General features: G+C 34.9%; 1 long non-coding RNA gene across 2 annotated transcripts in view; it reads left to right on the top strand.

Annotated features, from left to right (window-relative positions):
* The first annotated feature begins 208 nt into the window (after positions 1-208).
* The window catches only part of LOC106867381 (uncharacterized), an 11028-nt gene continuing 2521 nt past the window's right edge, over positions 209-8715 (top strand). Inside the window, exons 1-2 of one of the 2 annotated variants that reach the window (XR_016237967.1) lie at positions 209-3444; positions 4105-4529. This is a non-coding gene — a long non-coding RNA (uncharacterized LOC106867381). Of the gene's footprint in view, positions 4530-8715 lie in introns of both variants that reach the window. The other variant, XR_001409129.3, reaches the window with a different exon arrangement.

Consider the following 8715-nt stretch of genomic DNA (forward strand, 5'->3'; position numbering starts at 1 on the left):
TGTGCGTGTGTGTATCTATGTATACATATATGTATATGTGTGTGTGCATTTACGAATGTGTCAGCGTGACGCAAAGAACCATTTGCGTCATCATTTCATGTTGGCTCAGCGATCCTTTCATATAATTTTATTGACACTGTTGGAAGTTCAGAGCAGAAGCGTCATCAGCGATGACATCATAATTATCATCAGAATCAGCAGCAGCAGCATCGACAGCACTCACATCGTCATCATCGTCATTGTCGTCATCAATATCAAGATATCTATAACTAAACTGAAAACTGCAAACAAGATAGAGAACAAGTAGTCGTAGTAGCAGTAGCGACGGCTTATATATATTGTCATTAAATATCGTTATCAGCATCAACAGCAACAGCAACAGCAGCATTATAAACATCACCGCTATTGTTATCACTGTCATCATCATCAGCATCATCATTATTGGGAAGAAGAGGTGGCTCGGGAGGCAGACTAGCAGGAAGGAAGAGGAGTAATGGAAAGAATGGGGGAAGGATGAGGAACTTTAAGTTGAGGAAATGTCTGGCAGCATTTCGTCCGTCTTTACATTCTAAGTTCAAATTCCATCGAGGTCAGCTTTGCTTTTCATTCCCTCAACCAAGCACGAGGATCGATGTAATCGACCGGCCCCTCCCCTCCAAATTGCTGGATTTGTGTCAATGCTAGAAAAAAAAATTTAGAAGACGGCCAGCAGGTAGAATCGTTTAGATGCCGGTCGAAAATGCTCAGCGCCTCTATTTTCGCCTCTTCATGATCCGGGTTTAAAGTCTGCCGAGGTCGACTTTGCTTTTCATCTTTGGGGTGGTGGTGGGGGGGGCGCTAAAATATAGTACCAACCAAGTGTTGGGACTGATGTAACTGACTAATCCATACCCCTGGAATTGCTGGTTTAATGCTATCATAAATATGATAGGATTTATTATTTGTTGTACGTTGAACAATATTTAGACTACTGTCATAGAAATATGATATTGTTAGCTATTTAGCAAACGTTGTCTTAGTATTAATTATCCGAAGTTCATAGTCTTATATTGTATTTAGACTATTAACATAGATATAGACAGGAGTAATTATTTATTATATATTATCTTAACCTTTTAATCTTTTAATCCTTTACTTGCTTCAGTTATTAGATTACAACCATCTGCATAGCGAAATTATTATCGTATTTATGACTGTAAATCAACGAATATATATAACCTTATCATTTATTTTATTATCATAGATAACATGGTATTAATTGTTTATGGTTTGTAGTCTAAATTATTTAGAAATAGACCTTGGATCTGGTGTCATTAGCTAACTTATGCTTGCAATCTTACATAGTATTTAGGCAACTATCATAGATAAAGCAAGATTAACTATTCCTAGTTTTAAAATGTATCCAGACTTCCATCATAGCTATGACGGAAGTAAACTGTTATTGCATATAGTAATAGAACATAGATACTTTTATTGCTAGATTTCTGCCAAAAATAAGACTACTGAAAATATTCTGCACAGATATGGTAGATAAGCTAACTCATTATCCGTACTGCCTTCAAAGATATAACTGTTTTCACACACCTTTGGTATATATGTAATTAATGACAGTATTAATTTTTTACGATAACTATGTAAGATATGACAATACTACGTTACAATGAAATATACAGTATAGAGACAAATTTTGTAGCTATAACGATACTATGTCACAAGGTATAAAGCATTCTAACACATGTAATAGATATGAGAGCCATTACTATTTGCGCATAGTAATGCAGATTGTTCCTAACTATGACATTACTCATCTTCGATCTTTATCGCACTCATTGTTTAGTCAGCTGTCATGTGACGAAGTTGGTGCAGATTATTGTTCTTCGTATTATAAAGCGATCTGATAATCTCGACACCGTTCATAAATTTTCGATGTTTTCGTTAGCTTTGCTTCGAAACACGTTCTTGTAGGTTATACGAGAGAAGCAATGGAGAAGTTGAGCCCCTGTATAGCGATACTCAACTGCTCAACGATAGATACTCGCTTTGGTTGTTCCACCTGCTAGAAATAACAGTCAACGCGTTCTCAGAATAAGATCCCCAGCACAACTTAATATAACTGTAGCAAGTCATAAAAGGCGGCAATATGACGTAATGGTTGTTTGCCCGAAGAAGCATAATTGTTGGTATCCCATTGGTTACAATTACTGCCCACATACGAATTCTAAACTTTCATCAAAGAAAAGTTTCACGAAATACGGTTCTTAGAATTCGGATATGAGCAGTTATAAAACCCTGATTTTGGGGAAATTACTCAGTGTTCATTGGATGTTACTAAACTCACGATAGTGTTCGTAGGATTGTTACTAAACTCCACGACACTCACTCATTGAGATATTGGCTATTTTTTTTAATGCCATGCCTATGATTTAAATCCAACAAGACTTATTTGAATTGTTGCGAACTCTTGTAGTTAGTATGAAGGATTCGCTAGTGTGAATTTTAAGTAGTAATTCTCTACGACAAAATGACTTTACTTTCCAATTGTACTATAAATGCTAAATATACATAAATAAAATAATGTAGTAATTATTTTCTCTTTCTTCACGTTCTTCAACTTGTTAATGAAATTTATTTCTGCAATTATGAAACTATTTTTTATAGCGGTTAAAAGAACACGAATTTATTTATCTTCAACATACATGCACGCATAAAATGACTGTTAGCGTTTCAGAGTATATATTTCTCGCTATGGCGTTTAATGTAGCTGGAGTCAGGATTTACGTATAATGATAACACTTATAAGTAAGTTATAAGTGACGTGTTTATCAATATATATTCCTACTTCAAAAGTAAAATATATATATTATCTCTTTCCAAATATGAATCATATAAAAATAGTCTACACAAACGGTAACAAAACGCGGCTATAAAAAGTAGTGATAATACAAAGAATATATATGCATGTATACACACATATATGTACATACTTACATCTACATGTGTATATAGATGCATATCAGGGTACAGGACGTTAGAACAATGAACTACAGACCACGGAACGAACACATAGGAAAACAGATAGCCACTTGGAATGAATCCTTCGTCAGCTGGCTCTATTCTAACTAGACGTTTCGTGACCGGCTATAAAATAACGAAGGACACTCGAGAGAATGTAGTCTTTGAATTCAACGAAAGCGATTTGATGGATGGTGCTGATGATAGGATGATAGGACTATGGTGATAGGCCTGTTGCTTTAACAGCTGACTTAAGAGCTGAACAACCACCACAATAACAACAACAACGGCGAGAACAACAGCAACAGAAACAGTAGCAGCAACAACAGCAAAAATAATATTTCTACAGAAATTGAAATCGACTCGCCAAGCTAAGGAAATCATTTCCTGGCTATTGCAGTTACGTTCAGCGTCGAGTAATCTCCATTCAAGGTAGTTAGATTACAAACTAGGTGAACTGGGTGATTCGAAAATTAGCCAAGAACTTGATGTAGTTGTCGGGAAATGAGGGTGTACCACTGATTCCTTAGTTTGTTCCCTGCTGGTCTATTCCCCCACTCATCATTTCTGACTCTCCTTCTGAATATGATTAATTGTTTAAATACTAGCATGACTTCTATATTCACCAAGCCGCTCGTATAGACTGATTAGTTAAACAGTAACCATGGCAGACGCTGAGGAATATTTCCACTACGATAACAAAGTAATTTCTTAATGAAGCAAGACGAGAAATGTGTGGATAAGCAGTCAGTGAGATTGTGTGATGTACACGCATTTCTTCATGGATGGATGGTTGGATGGATGGATGGATGGACACTGCTTCTTTGGGTTTTGTGATTTTTCCTTTGCTGTTTTCAAGCCGGGCGCTAACAAAGCAACAAAGTGAGGTCAGCTCTATGAGTTCGAGACTACTTGGTTAGGCTCATTCATGTATATATATTTGCACGTTGTGTATATATTTCTGTATGTATGTATGTATGTATGGATGTATATAATGTAATAAAAAACTCTTTCAAGAACGTAACACATTGATTAATGATTTATATAGGATAATATATTATAATTCATATACAATATTTCTTTCTGTTATAGGCATAGGGCCTGAAATTTGGGGCGGGGTGTCAAGTGGATTACATCAACCCCAGTTGATGTAATCCACTTGATTATTTCATCGATCCCGAAAGGATGAAAGGCAAAGTCGACCTCGGTGGAATTTGAACTCAGAACGTAAAGACGGACGAAATGCCGCCAGGCATTTTGCCCGGCGTGCTAACGCTTCTGCCAGCACACCTCCTTAATTTATTAAGTATATTAACATCAATTATTGAGTAAAGACTTCAAGATCAAGATTTATAAATATTATTAAGAACTTCAATGAAATTTAAAGTCGAAGTTGGTGTTTTTAAATCAGTTGAAGCATTAGAGATTCTATACGCATTAATCTGTGCTTATCTCCGTGCTTTACTGATTTAGATGCAGGACACATGCTGAAAGTTGGGGAGAAAACCCAAGAAAACGTAAGTAGAATGGTTTGAAGAAATCTTTGCAATAATTATTTTGTAACGTTTGTTGTTATTAAGACTAGAAAGTGAGAAGTAAAAAAAGCAATGACTTTCTATAATTTTCATTGAAATGGGATCAAGAAAACTTGTTTTCCAATCTCATATTTTAATAGGTTTTAATTTTTCTACCTCTTTTGTTTGTCATTCTTCATGTCGTATTATCATCTTTATTCTGATAAATGCATTTGTTGTTGCTGTTGTTGCTGTTTCTCTTAGAAGATTACTTCAAACTTTAGGAAAGAGGATTTGGAAAACTTTGATTTCACAAAAACATATCAAATTATAATTCTGTGAACTACGAAAACATATTTTTGGTTTATTCTGGTTTGGCTTTCCTTTAAAATGTCATTAATTCAAGAACAAGCTTTTGGTTCGGTGACCAGCAAAACGTTTCCGTAATAAAGGAAACATTAATTTAATCAATTTTATTTGTTGACTTCAGTTTTCTCAAGAAATTATTTGAATTTACTTAAATTATAAATAAATTATAACTCTAGAGATTCAGCCGGTTAAACGTAAACAAGCACAGAACTGTTGGTATATCAGGATAAATTTGATAGCAACAGAAGTGGGTGTGCATTATGTGTGTGTGTATGTATGTATGTATGTATGTACGCACACGCGCGTATTTTAAATAGATGATTTTTAATTAACAATCTTTTGCGCTGCGACTGCAAAAGAAGATTCTCAAGTCCGAAATTCTTCTAGAATGACTGAAGCAGTTCTTTTAAATTCTGCTCAATTAGAAAGATTTAATTTCAAGTCATTGAGGTAAAAATAGATTTTTCTCACAGTAAAGTTCATGATAATGTTAATGAGACAATTTTGTCAAAAAGTTCATTTCTAAAGAATCGCTGGATTTCTTTTCAATTTTGAATGTTATTCCCCAATGTCAATATATTGCGATTTATGTTATTTTCTTATTACAATATACAGATACGTCTATGTTTGTATGTGTGTGTGTGTATGTGTGTGTGTGCACACGCACACACACGTGCACATACACACGCGCGCGCACGCACACACACATACACACATTATTTTTTAAATACTCACCTTGATAACCTCAAAGAGCTTCTGTCCTGGGGGATCACTTCTTTTCTTTTTTTCGTTTCATATTAACTCACCCAATCTTGCAAAAGCGCAGTTTCAGCAAAGAACATTGTACGTTATTTATTATTATTATTGGTGTCAGTGTGGCCGGAGACGTGGCAAGCCTATTCATGACCTGGTGGGACAAAAAGCTGAAAACAACTCTCGAAGAACACTCAATAACACTCAAACTATACGGGAGATATGTGGATGACATTAACATCGTAGTCAAAACACCATCAAACATTCAGACTGAAGAGAACGAGAAGATCGTGATGGAAAACATCCAGAATATAGCTAATACAATACACCAGAGCATCAAGGTAACAATAGATTACCCAACAAGACACCCAAACATGAGACTCCCAGTACTTGACACAGAACTTTGGCTAGAAACAATTAATGACAAAGTTCAAATCCTCCACTCACATTATATGAAACCTATATCTTCAAAGTATGTTATCCATAAGAATTCGGCTCTATCACACAGTGTGAAAATCAATATATAAATAGCCGATTTAGTTAGAATAATGAAAAACATGTCCCCCCTGTGCAGTCCATGGGAGGGGCAAAAACATATTCAAGACTTCATGCATCGCATGCAATTTTCGGGATACAGCCAGAAAGATAGAATCCGGGTATACAGAGGAGCTAACAAGAAATTTGAGGAGATTGTTGTCAAAGATACAAATGGAACACAACCTAGATACCGTAACAAACAGTGGAATAGACTACAAAGGATTAGTGACAAAACAAACAAAAAGACCACGTGGTACAATACCAACAAGTTCCACGGAGAACTGGCCCGCAGATTTCGAAAAATCCTCAAAAGTACCAAGTTGAGGATAAATGTTATAGAAAAACCAGGGAGATCAATTAGATCAATAATATGTAAAACATATCCCTTCAGAACAGAAGAACAAGGTGCGTTGAGGAGAGTTGCATTGTGTGCAAAAATAGTCCTGGTGCCAACTGCAAACCAGAAATGTAGTCTACAAAATAAGCTGTATGGATGGTGAGTGTAAAAACAGAAACATGACATACATAGGTGAAACGGCAAGAAGTTTGGATGAGCGTGTAAACGTACATTGGAGTGACTATAATAATCAAAAACAAACCTCGGTGCTCTACCAGCATGCCAAAGAACAACATGGTGGTGTACTGGACAGAATTAGCATAGAAATCCTGTCTAGACACCCCGGTGACGCATCGTTGCGACAAATACAGGAGTCGGTCCTCATAACTGAAACGCAACCAATTTTAAACACCAAATACACGTAGATGAGGGCCTTACAATTGCCCATGGTTGCATGTGTATGATGCGGAATATGAACGTAAATAAATTAATTAAAAAGTCTTTATCTGATCTGATATAAACGAAATTGTTACAAACACACATATGGACGCACATACTTACATATAAGCACGAACACATAAGTGCGTGCACACATATGAGCGTGCACACATACGAGCTTGCACACACTCACATGCTCATACCAAACAGTTTTGAAAAAACGCCAAAACAACGCCAAAACAACGCCAGATCATACATTCAAAATAAATGGAAGTGGAGAGACAAGTTACTGAAGAGATTGCAAAAGTGCAATGAAATAATTTAACAAAAAACTATATAAATTAATAAACGACTGAACCAGTGCGTGGGTGTTTATTACCGGCATAATGCCTCTCCCAAGGTTTAATTGTATTTCTTTCAACACACGTATCCACATCAAGAATCTTGCACACGAAATACACATACGAAATATTATTTTTATTATTATTATTATTATTATTATTATTATTATTATTATTATTATTATTTGTAATTACATTTTTAACTTGTGTTATTTTCTCTAACTGACCTGCTGAGCTGCAACATTAACTGCATAATTCATTTATCACAGAGAGTCAATATCATTTTCATTATGATATTACTCTCTGTATCCGCAGCTGGTATTTATTTATTACTAAATATTCACTGTTCACAAGTAAACTGAATATTGTCTTTTCAGTTTATTAATAAATGTTCTAATACATATGCCAATCGTATTTTATGGATTTGAATTACAGCTGACCTGTAGCTATATCGCTGAATAAAATAAAGTTTAGTCGAATGTTTTATGCGTCGACTGCAATTGTCTCCAGGTATTATTTGCATTATAAAGAATAAATCCGAACTATATCCGTCTTCAGTAAAAATTATTACATCACATGTTTATATTGTGCTATCTATAGAATGTTCTATATAGAGGCTGATTTATTAATGTTTAATAATTTCAGTTCTATAGAAAGTCAGGCAATTAGTTTATTTCTATAAGAGCAGAGTTGCCTTGTGTTGCCTGCGTGCAAAATTTGTGAAAACATTTTATTTTTTGTGTTAAACTTAAATAACCCATAGCATGTTCTGCGTATTTTTATTGTAATGTAAAATACACATCTAAATTTGAATATTTCTGAGTGTTTATGATGTGTGAAACTTAATATTGTGCTTATTAACAATTTTAATTTTGTAACTTAAGAAAATATTATCTTTAGATCTTTATATATCTTAATTTGAAATCGATATGCAACACAAAACAAACTCAATTATTAGTGGATCTTGCCAAGGGAATCTTTCTGGTTGTCTCATTTAATATTCTAATAAAAAGATATCTACTTGAACCAATGCAGAATAAAGCTGACCATGTGCAAGATGTGAACTTATCAGTCCAACACTAGAAACTTTGAGAAATTGGGACCGAGACATGTTAAAGATCAATAGAAAAAGACATCGATACTGGAAACTGAAGGTACTTGCACAGAAATGGCATATTCGATAGGCTGACGAGGCTGCATTGAAAAACATCTCCCTTAGTACAATCAAACACAAAGCTGGTTTTCATTACATGGCATTTGACAGCTAATCTTCTACTGCTACAGAATTTTGTTGTATCCAAATTTGATAGTAAATTGATGGGTGTTCCTACTTCAAGCTGTAAGTTGTCAAGAGAGACAATAATGAGCTAAAGGGAATTGAAACATTTGGTTGAATATTTGGTAGCATTATTAA

This window comes from Octopus bimaculoides, chromosome 22, assembly GCF_046866305.1.
Source record: "Octopus bimaculoides isolate indiv1 chromosome 22, ASM4686630v1, whole genome shotgun sequence".
Classification (NCBI taxonomy): domain Eukaryota; kingdom Metazoa; phylum Mollusca; class Cephalopoda; order Octopoda; family Octopodidae; genus Octopus; species Octopus bimaculoides.